Genomic DNA, 18601 nt, shown 5'->3' with positions numbered 1-18601 from the left:
AAAGGCGTGTGCCACCACAACCAGCATGGCCGTTTGACCAAGATCAAATATAGGATGTTAAGCATAATTTCCATGTGGTTACACATCCTACATGCTATTGAGTATAAAGGTGGTTAACATAGTTAGCTTAGGAGGGACATCTAGAATTAAATTAAAATTACTTGGTTTTAACTGTAATTAGTTTTGGGGGGGGCTTTGTTACTTTGGAAATCATGTTTGGATGGGAGAGAGGGGTACTGTTTGAATTTGAGGCTCCATTTATAGTTTTGGGGTGGTTTGTCTGAGTAAGTACTGCATATATAATATATAGTAGATAAAAGCTACTAAGAGCGTTTATGAGTTTCATGATCTTGCAACTTTTTCTGCCATGTGGGGCCAGACCTTCTTGCCCTGTATACTGATTTGCACCGTTGCACCCAGATGTAAAACTTGGTGCCTCTGATTTTCAGAAAGACTCTATTCATACAGCACATTGTGGATTTGTATACCTAACTAAAGAAAGGGAGAGAGCCTCGCTTTGCATTAATGCAGACAACTTTCAGCTGTCCCCGGCCTGAGCGCTTCACCCCCACCCAATCCTAGCTTTGCCCTATTGTACTAGCTCCTCTTTTCTTCTCTGTCCCTCTCATCATTCTTCTCTCAGTCCCTTTTTGAGATAAAACAACAAATTCTTCCCCTTGTGGAATGCAGAGCAATTTCCTTTTCTTGACAGCCATTCTGGGATCTTGACAGCCATTCTTCAGGGAACCACCCACTCTAAGGGGACTGGACCTGAAAGGTTGGGGCCCCATATCAAGGGTGCATATTTTCGCAAAGAAAGTTTCTTTCAAGAGGAATTCTGTGTTCACTGTTAGGCTGATAAAACGGAGAATTTGCCATCCTGTTATATAGCAGCTAATACACCAATCAAGTTTTACTAAATTCCCAATAAAGTGTCAGAAGTCTAAAAAACGATTACATCTGTAATCTATTGAACTCATAAACTGTAGTTATCTTTACTTAATATGATATTCTGCATATAGAGTATGCTGCTGCTTGCATATAGGTCATAACACAAAGGAGCTGTCTCTCCTCTGAGCCACTATGCACTTCACTTATGCACACATAAGTTCAGCTTTTGATACTTGAGTATTTCTGTTAGCATGACTTTTCAGCTCTGATAGTTTTAAGTTATGTAAAGACAATGTGTATACTTTAGAACTCCATTTATTTTAAGAAGAAAACCTTTATTTTATCTTTTATATTTATTTAGTTTTTTTTTCTAAGATAGAATTTCTCTGTTTAACTGTGCTGGCTGTCCTGGAACTTGCTCTGTAGACCAAGCTGGCCTCCAACTCAGAGATCCACCTGTCTCTGAAAGGCCTGCATCACCACCATCTGGCTAGTTTTTTGAGACAGGGTTTCTCTTTTGTCTATCTTGGAACTCACTCTGTAGACCATGCTGGTCTCGAGCTTAGAGATTCACTTGCTTCTGCCTCCCAAGTGCTAGAATTAAAAGCGTGCACTACCATCACCCAGCGAGGAGGAAACCTTTAATGCTTGTGTTTTTGACTCATTTTCCCTGTAAATGACTGACTCTTTGGTTGTTCTTAGCTGAAATATGGATCATATTTTTCCTATTTTTTAAAATGTCAGTGTCAAAAAGATTATAGGGATTTCACTGTTGTAATATATTAATCCTTGTCTGAATTTATAAATAAAATCTATGAAATTGCATTTTCTCTTGCCATGTATCAGCCCAGACTCACAGATTGTTTCCCCTTATAGGTAACAGAGAAAAGGAAAACCCAGCCAATGATTATGTGATAATATGGAAAAAGATGGGAAAAAACTGTTTAATGGGTAAGGAACAATGCTATGGTAAAATCTTATTGAGAATCATTCCTGCTGGTATGACCAGCCTGTCTTTGGTTAATTATGATCTGTGTCTTAGTGGTGTTCTGAACTTCTGCTCCCAGCGTCCATCTGGAACACTTTTCATACCATAAATTAAGAGGTAGTACAGTCATATTTAAAGATAAAATGGACCTTGAGACCAGCCAGAATCCTGAAAAGGGGTTTGAAGTTGACTGAAGACCGCACTTGCCTTGGCCTGTCAAGAGTTATTACCCACCCTTTTTTTCTTCCCGAATACTGCCAGCTGCTGTGACAACAGGCTCACCATGGGGGTCTTGTTCACTTGAGCAACTGCAGATGTGTGTCAGGCAGTAATCAAATAAAATTTCAAAAGCCCATATATTTTTATTGTCTAGAATTCAGATATTCTAGATAATCAAAACTGTCCATGAATGTTAGGTCCCTACCCGAGTCTGGAAGTTTATGCAGCATTTATTAGGGCAGCTTTCTTCTCTGTCTAAAGCACTGATTCGCAACCTTCCTAATACTGTAACCTTTAGTACAATTTCTCGTGTTGTGCTGACCCCCAACCATAAAATCATTTTTGTTGCTACTTCGTAACTATGATTTTGCTACTGTATAGATCATAATGTAAAAATTATCTGACATGGGACTCCTGCGAAGGGTCATTTGGTAACTCCAGTGGGGTCATGACCACAGTTGAGACCATTGGTCTAGTGGTTGAAAACATGAGCTTTGACCCCAGACTACTTGGGACAGTTGCTTTTAATTTGCATGGGCAAGTTGATCTCTGAGCTTCAATTCCCCAGCTTAAAGTTAGAGACAATAAAATATTTATAATATGTTGATGCTGAGGATTAATTAGTCCACGTGAAAAATGCACAGTAATGCCTAGAACACAGTAAGTACTTAGTAAATATCATCTCCATGGGATCACTCGGTGAAGTTGCACTTTGGTAGTTAGCCCATCTTAGGGAAGGCTAGTGCTAAGGGCAAAAGATTCTTTATGAAAGTTTTCATTTTAGCCTAGTTTCCTTTTTCTTAGAGTGTGTTGCTCAACTGTGAGAACAGAGTTATCCACCTCCAGCTCTTATTGCATATCTTATGGTATATATGAATAAACAGCCATTTTCTGGCTATATATAATAGTTCTACCTCAGTTTGTGTCACCTGCTGGTAGCATGCACCAGTTTCCAGCACTCAGGAGGCTGAAGAAGAAGGATCATGAATTTGAGGCCAAACCTCAGCTCCATAGTAAGATACTACCCACCCTAACCCCCCTCCAACAACAACAGAAAAAGAGATTCTGTCTCTGCAGGATGTATGTAGTTTTTCTTCTTTCAAGATAGCTATGCCAGATTTTTGGTTCAGAACCTGGTAGCCTAGTTGAACAGAAGAGTCCCTCTTAAATTTCCTTTTTTTTTTTTCCTTTTGGAGACATACTGACCTTGAACTCACTATGGAGCTGAGGGTGACCTTGAACTCCTCCAATTTTCACCTCAGTGCTGGGAAGCAGGTGTGTAGCACCATGCCTCTTCTTTTGAGTTTCTTTCTTCTTATTACAGTATTTTTGTACCTTTAAAAATGTGTGTGTGTGTGTGTGTGTGTGTGTGAGAGAGAGAGAGAGAGAGAGAGAGAGAGAGAGAGAGAGAGAGAGAGAGAGACCGTGTGTGTGCTTGGTGTTAATGGTCGCCAGAATAGGGCATCGGATCTCCTGGCACTGGAGATCCAGGTGGGTGTTTGAAATAGAACTCAAATCCTCAGGCAGAGTAGCAAGTGCTGCCCTTTGTCATGGAGCCAGCTTTTTTCCAGCCCTTCAGATTGTCTGTGAGGTCTCTCCCATTGCTTGTCACCTCTTGCTGAAGTCAGTAAGTGGTACTCACACCTCCTGCCTATTCAGTTAATAGTGATTCCTTCTCAGGTCTCTGAGGGAGTTGAAGACCAGATAGTTGCAGATTTCCTTGTTTACCAGACACTGAAAGGAAGTTATGATAGAAGGTAAATTAGGTACAAGACTTTGGACTCACCAAGATAGAGATATGGAGTATTTTCTCATAATTTGTCAAATGCAAATGGACTAGACATTATTGATGTACTTATTTTTTGTGTATATTGTATATAGCTATTGTACTTACTGTATATAGTTTTTCTTATATTAGTTATAGCCTTTTTATTTTAGACAAAAAGTGAAATATAGTGATATTTTATTTGTTTTAAGAAAGGAAGATTGCCTAAAGATCAGAAGGGCAAAGCTAAGCCACTAGAGGTCAGGCAGTGGTGGCGCATGCCTTTAATACCAGGATTTAGGAGACAGGAGAAGGATCTCTGTGAGTTCAAAGCCACTCTGGTCTACACAAGATCAATAAAGAAACAAATCCAAGTGGTGGTGCCCCATCTTTAATCCCAGTACTAGGGAGTTATGCCTTTAATCCCAGCACTAGAGGGTATATAAAATAGGAGGAAAGAGACTCAAGCTGCTTAATCTACTTAGTCTGCAGTCGGCTCAGCCTTGGTAGAGGTAAGACTTCTCTAGTGGCTTGGTTGCTTTGCTTTTCTGATTTTCAGGTTGAATTCCAATAGCTGTCTCTGGGTTATTATTTGTGCTACAAATTTTTATATTTATTATTATTATTATTGTGATAGAGTACAAAGAGGATTGAGAGGAGATTGCTTGTCATATGGCTCAGTACAAAATTTAATAGTCCTGTTGAATGTTTTCCCTTTGTGAATGAGCCTCTCCATTTTCCATTTTTAGGCAGATGAGTAAATGCCTTGTAGCCACCTGTCACTTTAGCAGTGAGATAAATAACCAGCTGAAGGATGCAGATGTAGAGAAAATCACACCTGATCCTTTGTAGTTGAAGGTGGCAGTCACTGAGCATTTGCTGTGAAGCCAGCAGATTCCTACCAGCTATGCATCCCAGCCTGTGATTCACAGCCACAGACCCCATTCCACACTTGGCACAGTTTGCTCCTACCGTCTTCTTCAAAGACTCTAGATGCTCACTAGGCCCCCTAGGTAGATCTGCTGCTGTGATTCCGTGTCCCCAGTGAAGCTATACCATTTGAAGTACATTTCCGTGGATCTTCAAAGTCTTTCTCTGGCAAATTCTGCTTGATTTTTGTCTGTTCACCCAGCAGCTACTGGAGCATGCAAAGCAGAGGCTTTCAGAAACAGGATGCTCGAGAGGCTGCCCAAGTGTTGGAATACTACAGGTTTTCAAAGCCTCCCAGTGTGCAAGCAGACAGTTGAAAGTCATAACCCGTAGTCATAGCTCAGTGGCATGGTAGGTTGTGTGGAACTAAGTGGTTGGGTTTCATTTGAAGAGAACTAGCAAGAACCCAGAGTAATTGTTTCCCCAGTCACACTTTGTTACCTGTACCGTTTGACCAGTAGGAAGGGAGTTTGTGAGGTCTGCTGAAAGGACCTCAGCAGGAGGTGACTAGTCGGGGTTAGTGTGCTCTCAGTGTCTTCTGACTGTAGGAAATAACTGTTTTTTGAGCTCTATTGGTGCCAGGCATTGCTTGAAGCATTTCTTACCTGTTAACTAATTGAATGATTTAACAATTCTATGTATACTCACAGGAATATTCTTTCTGTTTCCTGAAGAAACTGAGGTCTGGAGACACCGCCTGTCGGTCATATAGAGCTAACAGGAAAGTGATAGAATCCCAAACTAGCTAGCTTAGCTTGACCTAACTACTGTGCCGATGCTGTTTGGTTCATTTGTAAATGATTGTTAACATTTTCTCTATTCACATTTTATAGTTGTAAGACCAGAAAATTTTTAAATTAAAAAGTGCTTTTAATTTCTCATAATAGTATACAAAAGAAAACTATCAGAAAGCGCCCAGCACCAGTGCTCAGCTCACATGGGAGGCTCCTGAGAGCACTGTGTTCTAGAGTCATAGAACCACAGGCTGGCGGGGCTCTCCAAGCTTGCTGCTGCTGCTTTCTTTTTCCTTTCCAAGACAAGGTGACAGGGTCTCACTGTATAGCTCTAGCTAGCTCACAGCTAGCCTCAAACTCACAGAGACCTGCATGCCTCTACCTCCTGAGTGCTGGGACTAAAGATGTGAGTCATCATGCCCAGCCATTTTTTTTAACATTTTATTTGTGAGTGTGTATGTGTACAAATGCATGAGGAGCTCAGAAAACAACTTGCAGAGTTCTGTCCTTCCATCATGTGAGTCCCAGGGATTGAACTCTGGTGTTCAGGTGTGTCAGCAAGCACCTTTACCTCCCTAGCCATCTAATCAGCCTGGTTTTTTGTTGTTGTTGTTTTTTTTTTTTTGAGTCAAGAAGCAACTATATATTTAACATAAAAAATATGAGATATAGTAATAAATACATTCCATAAATGCCAGTAATAAATTCACAAAATATAGAGATTCTTCTGTTCTAACAACCACATCTGTTTCAAAGGGATGACAAGCGCACGTGCCAAGACTTTGTTCTTGGATGCTTTGACCTGTATCAGTGGTTCCTGGTGATTTTAATTTCATGGATCTTTTAAATATGCACAGTAACCACAACCCATTGTTTGCAAAACAAAACACTTTAACATCAAGAATGTTGGAGATAAAATATCTTTGTAAAGAACCAGTGTTTCCCAAGGACAGGCACATCCTGGCCAGTGAAGACTTGTGGTTAGGCTCTCATTTTTCTGGGTTGCTGTGATCAGATTCCATTTGGACCAGATGACCACTGCAGTATAGCATCCTCCTGTCCATCCAAAGCATGCACAGGGACATGAACGGGCAGAACACCTGCTGTGGACATTCCCATCCTGTCTGACCAATTATTATTTCAGATGTACACGTTTTGCCTGATGTATGAATGTGCATTGCATGTGTGTCTGGTGTCCTTGGGGGATAAATGAGGTTACTAGATCCCTTGGAACTTGAGTTATAGATGGTGTGGGTGCTGGAAATGGAACTTGTGTCCTCTAGAAGAGCAGCAAGTACTCTTACCTGCTGAGCCATTTCTCCTTTTTTGTTCTAAAAATGACCTGAGTGCTGTTGCTTCTAGCCTCTTTAGGGTTTCCTCAGAGGTATTCTTGTTCGTACAATGCTGTTAGTAAATTAGATACCCTTCTGATATCTGACCTTGTTTAGACTGACCTCTTATAAAAAGAGCCTCTACATCCCGGGACACACTCACCTTCCCTCCCTCCTTCCCTCCCTCCCTCCTTCCCTTTCTCCCTCCCTCCCCTTGTACCTCCCTCCTTCCTTCCCCCCTCCTTCCCTCCCCCCCTCCTTTTTTGTTTTTTGGTTTTTGATACAGGGTTTCTCTGTATAACAGCTCTGACTCTTATTTTGACTAGGAATTCTTTTGCTCTTAAAAATATCATGTGTGTAGAGAGGGCGTAGTGCCTGCTATTCCATCTACTGGAGAAGAACCTCTGACTGCCCATACCACTTTATAATAGCACTCCCTCTATTGCTTTTTTTTTTAATTATTTTGTTTCAACTCTATTGTCAGAGGCTACTCATTTATTCCTGGCTGCCCAGACCCAAAGTAATCGCTCAGAAACTATATTATTCGCAATTCTGTTTGGCCAATAGCTTAAGTATATTTCTAGCTAGCTCTTATATCCTAAATTAACCCATTTCCATTATTTTATATTTTACTATGAGGCTTGTGCTGCCGGCAAGATTCTGGCTGGTGACTCGTGACTTTCTCCTCTGGTGGCTACATGGCATCTCTCTCTGACTCTGCCTATTCTCTATATATATCTCTTTCAGCCTGGTTTTACTCTGTTAAGCCATTGGCTGAAAGCAGCTTTTTTATTAACCAATGGCAATAAAACACATTCACACCATACATCACCTCCCACATCACAACTCAGAGTCTTTATATGTAGAATAGGCTGGTGCACACATGAATTTTTAAGGCAGTTTGTCTGGCATTGGAGACGAGAGGAAATAACAGTTACCTTGGAATCATTTACCTTACTGCTGAGAAGAGATGTATTTATAAGTTGAAAGTACCTGTATCTGGTAGACTAGTGAGTAACAGGAGCTAAGCTCAGAGGAGGACACTAGCTTGTGGACCCTCAACTTAGTAATGGTAATAGCCCATCTGTCTTTGGAGGCAGTTTTTAATGGAAGAGGGTGTTTGAGTGGAAACTTTTCCTTGAAGGTGTATAAGGTAGAGCCCTTCACTGGGGGAGTTGTGCATCTATTCATAGAAAGGGAACAGAAATCTAGGGGATGAGAGCGTTTCAGTTTGTTTTAAACAGGACAGACTCCATGTTTACTGGTCAGTGTGTCTTGTTTCAGGGCCTCAAATTTTGTGAAGACTTTTAGTGTTCCCTAAGTGCCCAGAAGTTCCTTCTTAGCTTCCTTCAGGCCCACTCTGCCTGCTCTTGGTCAGTCCTGTTTTACCCACTCAGTTGTGTTGTTGAATAACGTTTCCTTTATTTCCTGTACCACTCCTTAGCTTGTCCTCTGGTTTTTCTCTTAGACAGACAAAACAATGAAAGGCTGAACATTGTATTGTTTTATCATATGCTACAATCAATGTAGATAAAATAGGTATAACCTCTTGAAATAAAAATCCATGAAAATTCAGAGAGGTTAGTGTTAAGACATTATAGCAAGCAAAAGACTGTCATGGTGCATGTGCTACATGCTTCACATGTAGTTCTCTTTGATAATCTGTGGTTCATCAAAAGTGTTTCAAGAAATCTCTGGAAGATTTGACTACAAAAAAGGAACAGTGGGGGCTGGAGAAATGGCTTAGTGTTTATGGTGTTTGCTGCTCTTCCAGTACCCACATGGTAGGTCACAAGTCTCCCCCCCCCCCCTTTGTTTCTTTATGTTTCTCCATTTTAGAGGTGATTGACTTAGGGCCTCTTAGCAGCATAGAATGGCTTCAAACTTGAACTTGTTGTGTATCTGAGACTGGCTTGAATTCCAGATCCTCCTATGTCCACCTGTCAAGTGCTGAGATTACGGGAATGTGCCGCCACTCTCCTGCTTAAGTAGTGAAGCACAAAACGCTCCCCAATCAGGCTACCCGAATTTTTACTTTTTTAAAAAACTTCACAGCGATGTGAAAGCAATGCATATAACGTAGAGAAACTATACTTCAAATTTATGTGTTGCTCATTTTCTGGACTAGCAATCTGCTCTAAAAACAACTTGGACAGTGGCAACAAACCACAGTTCCTAGTTTACCACATGATCATGAGAGGAACGGACCTATGTACAGATGATGAGATGGCTCAGTAGATAAGGTGCTTGCCGTTCCAGCCTGCTGATCTGAATGAGATTGTGGAAATCCCCAGTTAAAGGAAAGACTCCTGACTCCTGAAAGTTGTCCTCTCACTTCCTCGTTCACACCATGGCACATGTACACACAGAGATACAATAAAAACCAAGCAAGAACCTGCACACTAGAGAATACCATGCTCTCAGCTGTGACATCACGTGCATCTGATGTCACACACCACTCTGATTAATAACCAAGGTTTTTTTGTATGAACTATCAGCATATTCTTCATCATTGATCCATTTTGTTTGTTCTTTCATTTTGAATTATGTGTCTGGGTGTGGTGTACGTGTGAGTGAAAGGCTCTTAGAGGCCAGAAGGTGTTGGATCCCCTAGGGCTAGAGCTAGTTAGTTGTGAACCCCCTGGAATGTGTCTTAAGAACCAAACTAAGTCCTCTGCAGGAGCAGTGCTTGCTCTTAACTACTTATAAATCTTTCATGTTTCTTGTTTATTTACACATCAGTGTGTGTGTGTGTTTGTGTGTGTGTGTACATGTGAGCATGAGGAGGCCAGAAGACAGCTGAGGTTGATGTTGGATGTTTTCCTTAGTTATCTTCCACTTAGAGACAGGGTCTCTCACTGGACCAGAGTTCACTAGTCTAGCTAGCCAACTTACCCAAGTAATTCGAGGTCCACCTCTGGAGGCCTCCATGCCCATTTTTACATAGGTGCTGGGGATCGGAACTCCATGCTTGTGTCTTCCATATCTTTTCCCCTCCTCATGCTCTCTTTTTTAAGACAGACTAATTCTGTAGCCCAGGCTGTCTGAGCTGTCCAGATACTACAGGTGTCAACCACCACACTCAGCTGCAGTTGAACTAACTCTCAAGAAAATATCTTTGGGCAACATTGTATAAGCTCATTTTAGATTTCATAAGTATGGAGACAAAAGTAGTCAAATTACTTTAGAAAAGAGTTCATGGAGAGACTATGGTTGGGGCCAACAAGATTTGCACAGCTCGCGTTGTCCTAATCGGAGTGGTGTAGTGATGGGAGAGGAAGAGTACAGTGGGTCACCGAAGAGACATGCAGACCAAGCTAGCTATGTAAACAGCCTAAGTCAGCTAGACAAGAAACCAGAGGGGATATTTTTATTATATTGTAGTAAAACATTTTATAAAATACATCACGTGAGGACATTAACTATAAGTCTTATGTATGAAAAGACATTTGAAACAAAGGACATGACACAGAAAAAGATTTTGGTAATACCTCTGTCTGACAAGTATTTGTATACAGCTTGTATAAAGAATGCTAATTATTTAATGAAAAAAAAACAACCCAACTGAAAACAATTGCTTGATCTCTTGGACTATGAAATATTTGTTTGTTTCTACTAATATTTAATCTCTAGTACCTAAAAAGTAGTTTCATTCTTAGTTCTGGCAAGTTCTTTTGTGAATGGCAGGAATAGTGGTGAGAATGCTTTATCAGCTTACAGAAGACAAAAGAAAATACTGATAAACTAGGCATGTTTGTATTGTATTCTAGTACTTAGGAGGCTGGCTACATAGGAGACCTTGTCTCAAAAAATAAGTAAATAAAGAAATACATTTAAAAATTCAAAATCAGATAGTGAATAGTCATATTTTTTTAAAAAATCTTTTATTCCTTTGAGTGTGCCACCTGTATGTATGTCTGTGTGTGTGGTGCCTGAGGAAGCTAAAGGAGCTCATCAGACTCCCTGACCTAGAGTTACAAGCCATTGTGAGCCACCGTGTGGGTGCTGGGAATCAAACCCAGGCCTCTACAAGAGCAGCAAGCACTCTTACTCTTTTTTTTTTTCTTTGTTTATAAAAATTTCCACTTCCTCCCCACCCTCCCATTCCCCCCAGTCCCTCTTCTCCCCCACCTCACTCCCTCTCCTCCTCCCTCTCCAGTCCAAAGAGCAGTCAGGGTTTCCTGCCCTATGGGAAGTTCAAGTTCCTCCCCCCTCCCTCCAGGCCTAGGAAGGTGAGCATCCAAACAGACTAGGGTCCCAAAAAGCCAGTACATGCAGACGAAACAAGACCCAGTGCCATTGTCAATGGCTTCTCAGTCAGCCCCCATGTCAGCCACATTCAGAGAATCCGGTTTGATCTCATGCTCGTTCAGTCCCAGTCCAGCTGGCCTTGGTGAACTCTCATTAGATCAGTCCCCTTGTATCAGTGGGTGAACGCACCCCTCACGGTCCTGATTTCCTTTTTCATGTTCACCCTCCTTCTGCTCCTCATTTGGACCTTGGGGGGCTCAGTCCGGTGCTCCAATGTGGGTCTCCGTCTGTATCGCCATCCATTGTCGGATGAAGGTTCCCTCTGGTCCTGCCTATCTTGCTCACGTTTTTCCTCCTTCTGCTTCTCATTTGATCTAGGAAGTTAAGTCCAGTGTTCCAATATGTGTCTCTGTCTCTATCTCCATCCATCGCCAGTTGAAGGTTCTCTCTGGATAGAACTCCTCAGCACTGAAACAGGGATAGCTGGTATTCCAAGGACCCAGGAGACAAAAGGGCGGCAGCAGTGGGGGCAGGGAGGGGTCCCGTGGAACACCGAAGACCCTGCCGCAGAAGCTGAGGGGGGAGGGGCTGAAGCACTCTTACTCTTAATCACTGAGCCATCTCATGATTCTTTATTATTATTTTTATTATTATTACTATTGTTTAATTTTTGAAACTATAAATTCATGGCTTCTTATTCATTGTTATTACATATATATGCATGTGTGTGTTTATGTTGTGTGTATAAATATATGTATTTCTAAATACTTAAATACAATGTGATCACTAGTATAATGTTACTTGTATACATGTTGTGTATGTTTCGGGGTTGACCATTTGGAATTACGACCAGTTGGTGTGCTCTTCCCTAGGGAAGACTATTTTTCCTGTTCTCATTCCTCAGTTGCTTGTAGTTCTTTGTGTAGAGTTGAGGACTCCTGCCCCCGACACACACACACACACACACACACACACACACACACACACACACTCACACACACTAACATGTCTAGTGTTGTCCTGGTTCAGCTCACATTTAGACAGTCATGTTAGTAAGACTTTATGGGTTTGATGGGGGGAGTTTATTTTTGTTTTGTTTTGTTTTGTCTTAGACAGGATCTCCCTGCATAGCCCTGACTATACCGGAGCTCACTATGTAGATCGGAGTGGTCTCAAACTCACAGAGATCCATTTGCCTCTGCCTCTTAAGTACGGGGACCCAGCATACCCAGTTTTTCAAAGCCAGTTTTGAAATCTGACACACAACTTAGTCATGTACCAGCAATGCAACTTTGGAGACGGTTCTTTACTTTTTCTAAGCCTACTTCTGCTTAAAAAGGGGGTTACAGAACCAGCGAGATGGCTCAGCAGGTATTCTGATGGCACCTGCCACCAAGTCTAAATGGCCTAAGTTCCGTCTCTGGAACCCACGTGGTAGAGAACCAGCTCCTACAAGTTGCCTCTGACCTCCACACATGCTTGCCCCACCACAAACATAAATATAAAATAAATAAAAACATAATAAAAATTAGATCACATAAAAAGTACAGTACTTCAGCAGCTTGTCATGCGAAGTAAATGATACTTATCTTAAGTTTTAGAATAGTTCCAGGATATAGTTTTTACTAATTGAGAATAGGTTTAATCATTCATAATGCCAGTAATTATATGAATGTAGAAAAGCATCATTCCCTGACTAAATTTGTCTGTGTTCTACATGGAGAGTGTGGATGGAGAGCTACCTAGTCTGAAAACGCAGCTGGCTATAAGCCTCTTACTTAGAGCCCTCTCAGGTGGCATTACCCAGTGCAGTCATAACTAGGGTCTGGACCTCAATGCTGGAAGTTCAGAACCTCAATTTTTTGAAAACATGATGTGATGACCAGCTTTCTTGGGAACAGACGTATGTGGTCAGAATCACAGAGCAAAGATTCATTTACAGTGATGAACAGGACTGTTAAGCACACTGATCCTTGAGTGTGGTGGTTATTGCATTCTGTCCCCAAAGGCTAGCTCTGTGGAAAATCAATTTTGGTTTTCTGCACAAGGAGTAAGTGCAGAGAGAACCTTGCTGGATGGTTTTAGTGACTGATTCCGTCAGGCTCTTCTATGCTATCAGCAGGCTCAGTCCTGTAGGAGAACACTGACCAATCCATAGGCTTTATAGTTACATTCTCTGGCTGTCTGAAGTTGTACCTGGATCACTTTGATCAGTTTACAAGCTTCTGGGTTGCTTATCTCTGCCTCCCCTCTCACTGTGAGGGTCCTAAGATAACATTTTTTATACGGGCACCAGGATTTGAACTCAGGTCCTCATGGTTATATGGTCAATGCTTTTACCTACTGTGTTATCTCCAAGCTCAATTTCACCACATAGGGTTCTTGTTCTTAAGAAATATGCACTGGAATATTTTGGAATTGTGCCAAGATGTCTCCAATTTAATCTCAGATGATTCAGAAAAATAACTGTGTATGTGTGTTTATATTTGTGTATGTGTGTGTAGAGATGGGAGAGGGAAGGAGTGAGGGAGGGAGGAGAATGAGCATGGTACAGGAAACATGGCAAAGTATCATTCCTCTTATACCCTTGCCGATTTTCCTTAAAGTTAGAAATTATAAGAAAATAAACAATGGCAAAGGAGAGGCAGCTCAGTTATCAGTCCAGCATACAATAGGTGGTTGTTATTGCTAGTTGCAATGGATATTAGGTGTGTGTGTGTCCAGCCCACACTTCACACTAATTCCTAGTTTGCTTGAGTAATCAACCAGCAACCCCGTGTCCCCTGTAGCTACAGCCTTAGAGAAACAACATCTTTCCCGTGCTGGTCCCATCCCCTCTGAGGGCCCCCTAGCTCCTGTCTCCTGAGAATGCTGTCCTGGGGGCTTCCAGAGCTGTGAGAAGACACTTCGGTGCTATCTTTACCTTCCTCCTGCTGCCAGCCAGCCCAGCAGCTCTGGAGTCAAAGTCAATTAGATGTCTGACATCTTGTTAATACTAGACCTCAGTGTTTTGGTATTTTTTTAAAAAGATTAATTATTGTGTGACCATTACATAACTTTCTTCATTCTCAGGTGTTAACCTAAAGCTGTTATTGTAGAAGCATTTTATGTCAGTGCTATATATAATCATAAAATACTCATGCTGTCTCTGTTGTAGGAGGCTGCTTGTTCGTTCCCAGCTACCCAGATCACAAAATAATCACTCAGAAACTATATTATTTGCAATAGTGTTAGGCTAATAGCTTAAGCATATTTCTGGCTAACTTTTATATCCTAAACTAACCCATTTATGTTAATCTGTATATCTCCATGTGGCTGTACCGGCAAGGTTCCAGCTGGCAACTTGCACATTTCCCCACTGGCGGCTACTTGGCATCTTCTGAACTCTGCCTTCTTTCTCCCAGCATTCAGTTTAGTTTTCCCCACCTAGCTCTGTTCTGCCCTGCTTTAAGTCCAAAGCAGTTTCTGTATTAATCAATGGTAATCACAGCATACAGAGTCTCTCTCTCTCTCTCTCTCTCTCTCTCTCTCTCTCTCTCTCTCTCTCTTTCTGTGTGTGTGTGTGTCTGTCTGTCTGTCTGTCTGTCTGTCTGTGTCTGTGTCTATATACACTAGGGTTTAGAACCTTGGACCTTGTGCCTGCTAGGTAAATAACAGCTACATCAGCAGTCTCTCTCCCTCCACTTGTCTCTCCTTCCCTTCCCAGGAACTTGCCATCTAGACAAGGCTGGCCTCAAGCTCATAGAGGTCCACCTGCCTCAGCATCCCAAGTGCCGGAATTAAAAGTGTGGACTTCCCTGCCTGACTTCTTGAATCTTGACTATGTTCAAATGTTTTATGATGGTTAGTCTCAGTTGTCACTTTAATGAGATATCTAAAATCACCTGGGACAGAAGCTTCTGGGCTTGCCTGTGAGGGATTATTCTGATTAGGTTCACTGGGTGCCACTATCCCCTGTCCTGGGATTCTGGGCTGTATAAAGGAAAGCAGAGGGAGCACAGTAAATATAAAGATCAACCACTCTGTCTTCCTTATTTGGGATACAGTATAAACCATCTGCTTCCACCTCCTGCCACTTGACCTCCCTGCCATATGATCTCTACCCTGGAACTGTGAGCCAGAACAGGAAAAATATCTGTACAAACAAATCACTTAATTAGTCCTCCCTCCACCTTTTCATTCAAGCCCACCATGTCTGGGCCCTCCTGGGTTAATATCCCCAGGGATATAAAATAATAGCACTATTTTACTCTGCCAAATTAGGTAGCATGTTTCTAATTTGTAGTTCCTTCAAAGCAATTTAGTTCTTATTTGTTGTAGTAATTTCTTCAAATGATACATGGAGTGAAGATATATAGGTTTGTACAGTTTGTTGGTATTATTTATTTAATTATTATATTATAATAAGCTATTATTTAGCCAACCATTAACTTAAAGGTAATAAGCAGGACCTGTAGACTGCTTGTCTAGACTCTGAAGGGCCTGGTTGTGATTCATAGTACCACAGACGAAGAATAAAGGTCAGAATAAAGGTCAGTGAAATAGCTCAGCGGGTGAAAGTATTTACAGTGCAGCCTGGTGACCTGAGCTCAGTTCCTGTAACCCCAGTGGGAGAAGAGAACCAGCTCCAGAAACTTTGCCTGGTTCTTTCACACCATTTATGCACATAGTAATAATAGGAACTAAAATAAGTAAAATAAAAGTAAGTTAATAGGGATAAAAGGTTCACACAACATGTGCTTCATACACAAAAAGTTTAATTTTAGAATAATTACTCCTCTTAACTGTTATATTCTGTATTTAACTAGGCATGGTGTTGCACTCCTGTAGTCTAGATACTCAGGCTGATACAAGAAATAACCTGGGGTTTGGGGGCTGGACTAGGCAACTAGTCTTAAATAATCAGATAAAGTCTCAAACTAATGAATTAGCTTGTTTTTTTTAATTTGATTTTTGTTTCAGATATGCATCATTGATATTATTATTTGGTCAGTATCTAGAGGCAACATAGGGATGTGGAAGAAAATGAAATCAACAAGATTCATGCTTTGCATTCTCATATCTGTTACTTGTCATGACCAGTGTAGTGAGTCGTGTCAGCTCTACAGCTCAGTTCCTCCTCCTATGGGGTCTCAGGCCACGACTCACACGTCTCCCTCTTACTTCTTTCTGCCTATATTTGCTCATGTAGTGGCCTGTCCCCCAATTCTGCTTTCTGATCCCTGCTGTGGTCAGTGAACCCACACTAAGTTATTAGCAGCTGATTGGCTTGTTTGTTTCCCTAATAGACTATGTTTCCCTTGCTACAGACTTTGACACCTTAATTTAATGGTAGAACTGGCTGGCAAGGCAGAAGCTGTTTTTGTTGTTGCTGTTGTTATTTTGTTTTGATTTTTTGAAACAGGAGCAGAGGTGCTTGTGGGACTTGAACCACAAGAATGTTGCCTACTTGTGTATTGGCCTTTGTGTGAGAGCCGGGCCAGTCCTCATCTCGTGTACAAAAGGGATAAGAGTTCTTGTCCAGTTCATGTCCTCAACACCCTCTGTGTCTTCCTGAAAGACCCCTTTCTGTTTCCACCACACAGCACATTCTGCAGACTCAGTGTACACCCCACTAAAGGCCGAGCTGAGGCTAACTTAGCCCCTTTAATTCAACTGCACTGAGTTTGCTTTTGACATCTTAATTCGACTTTTACTATCCTTGCTCTGTGTTGCTATTAAATAATTTTGAAAGACTTTAGAAAGATAAAAAATATTGGATAAAACCTTTCAATTTCTTTTGAAAAGCTCGCTCTAAGCTTAACATGTTCTTTAATTGCTTAACAGCTCAATATGAATACCTTGTTGAATGATGCTCTCTGGATGAAGTCAGGACCAGTTTTTTTGTTCCTATAGGACTCCAGACTCTGTAGAGGCCCCAGGAGAACTCCTGCCTCAGAGACAGGACCATTATTGACCAAATCTGCGATGGTCTTGATTGCATCAGTAACTTATAAAGTATAGGGAGTCTCTTCACTGAGCCTCCTTTCCCCTCCCCTCACTGATTCTCCTTCTTAAGTGCCCGTCCCTCCCTCTGTCCTTCAGAGTGGTTAGTTGAGTATTAGGAAAAAAAATACTGACCGCTGAAGTGGAATATTATTGGCACTGTCCCATTGGGGGAAAGACAGTCTTCTCAAAAATTCACTTCTACGAACAACTATTAGAACTGGCCCCTGGGAAGAAGAGAAATTACCTTGCTACCTCGGTTGATATGAAATGTCAGATGATTGACACTTCACTGATGGAAGCTCAGTTGTTTTGCCACTCTGCTTACTGCTGAAGAGGGCTGTTCTTTGTCACTCATCGACAGGGAATTGGAATGAGTAGAGGGCTCTTTTAGAAATAACTAGTTTTTAAAAACAGAATTTCTTAGTGTCATTAGACTGGCTATATTATGTTTCCTAGTGAAAGTGTGGCCAGCTATATTGCTCTATGCTTAACATAGGCACCTGCCTAATGCCTGAATGTTCACTTTTGTTCACGGTGTGTGTGTGTGTGTGTGTGTGTGTGTGTGTGTGTGTGTGTACTGAGCCAGAGGCATTGGATTCCCTGAAACTGGAGTTATAGGCAGTTGTAAGCCTTCTGACATGGATTCTGGGAACTGAACTCAGGTTCTCTGCCAAAGAGCAGCTAGTGTTCTAAGCCACTGAACCATGTTTCTATCCCATCATGCCTGAATTTTTAAGACAACTGAAATATCAAGTCTCTCAGTGCCATCTCCTTTTGAAAATAAGTAATAATGTTTTTTCCCTCAAAGGGGAGTCTCTTTTCCATCGCTACCCACACTTGAAGACACGTGTTATGACTCATTTTTTTCTTTATTCTCTGGCTTTCATTAGGTTGGAGGGCACTCATGACATATAATACAATATTTTTCCCTTTGCTTTTTTTCACATACTGTATTTTTAAGTACACACAGAACCACCCTTTCTCTGCATTTAAAAAAATGATTAGTGGCTTCCATATGTGGCTGATTTATAACATCTTACTGTTGCCTTTATTTAGCTTTTTAGACAGTCTTCATGTAGCCAGGCTAGCTCAAACTCACTTCGTAGCCAAGGATGGCCTTTACTCCATGACTCTCCCTGCTTCTACCTCTCAATTTCTGGGATTTTATATGTTTATGTGCTGCTGGGGACAGGACCCAGGGCTTCATACATGAAGGGCAAGCACTCTGCCAACTGATCCACATCCCAGTCCTGATTTATAGTGGCCCTGGCCTATTTCCTGTTAAAGTGCCTGATTGTTCTCTTTGTCACTTCCAGTTTTCTCTTGTAGTGTGCATTTAACATGCAGTTTTTTATATTTGTCATCTTTACTCTTGAAATCGAATGCTGAAAGTTTGTGATTCCATTCATGCAAAATTTGATGGGTTTCTGTCCTGATGGTTACACCTAGGTGTGCTGAGAGTAGACAAGGTGCACAGAACTAAAAGTGTCCCCATGTCTTTCAT

At 41.4% G+C, this 18601-nt stretch overlaps 1 protein-coding gene across 9 annotated transcripts in view; it reads left to right on the top strand.

The window, feature by feature from the left end:
- Positions 1-18601, top strand: part of Usp49 (ubiquitin specific peptidase 49) — a 65643-nt gene that overhangs the window by 24445 nt on the left and 22597 nt on the right. For 8 of the 9 annotated variants that reach the window (XM_085679255.2, XM_085679254.2, XM_048445380.3 and 5 more), the window contains one exon: positions 1768-1842. The exons of the other annotated variant lie outside the window; for it this stretch is intronic. The gene's annotated coding sequence lies outside the window, so the exon portion shown is untranslated. The remainder of the gene's footprint in view (positions 1-1767; positions 1843-18601) is intronic. 9 annotated transcript variants of the gene reach the window in all.

Source organism: Myodes glareolus, chromosome 18, assembly GCF_982192425.1.
Source record: "Myodes glareolus chromosome 18, mMyoGla1.1, whole genome shotgun sequence".
Lineage (NCBI taxonomy): Eukaryota > Metazoa > Chordata > Mammalia > Rodentia > Cricetidae > Myodes > Myodes glareolus.
This window is presented reverse-complemented; position numbering and strand designations above follow the sequence as displayed.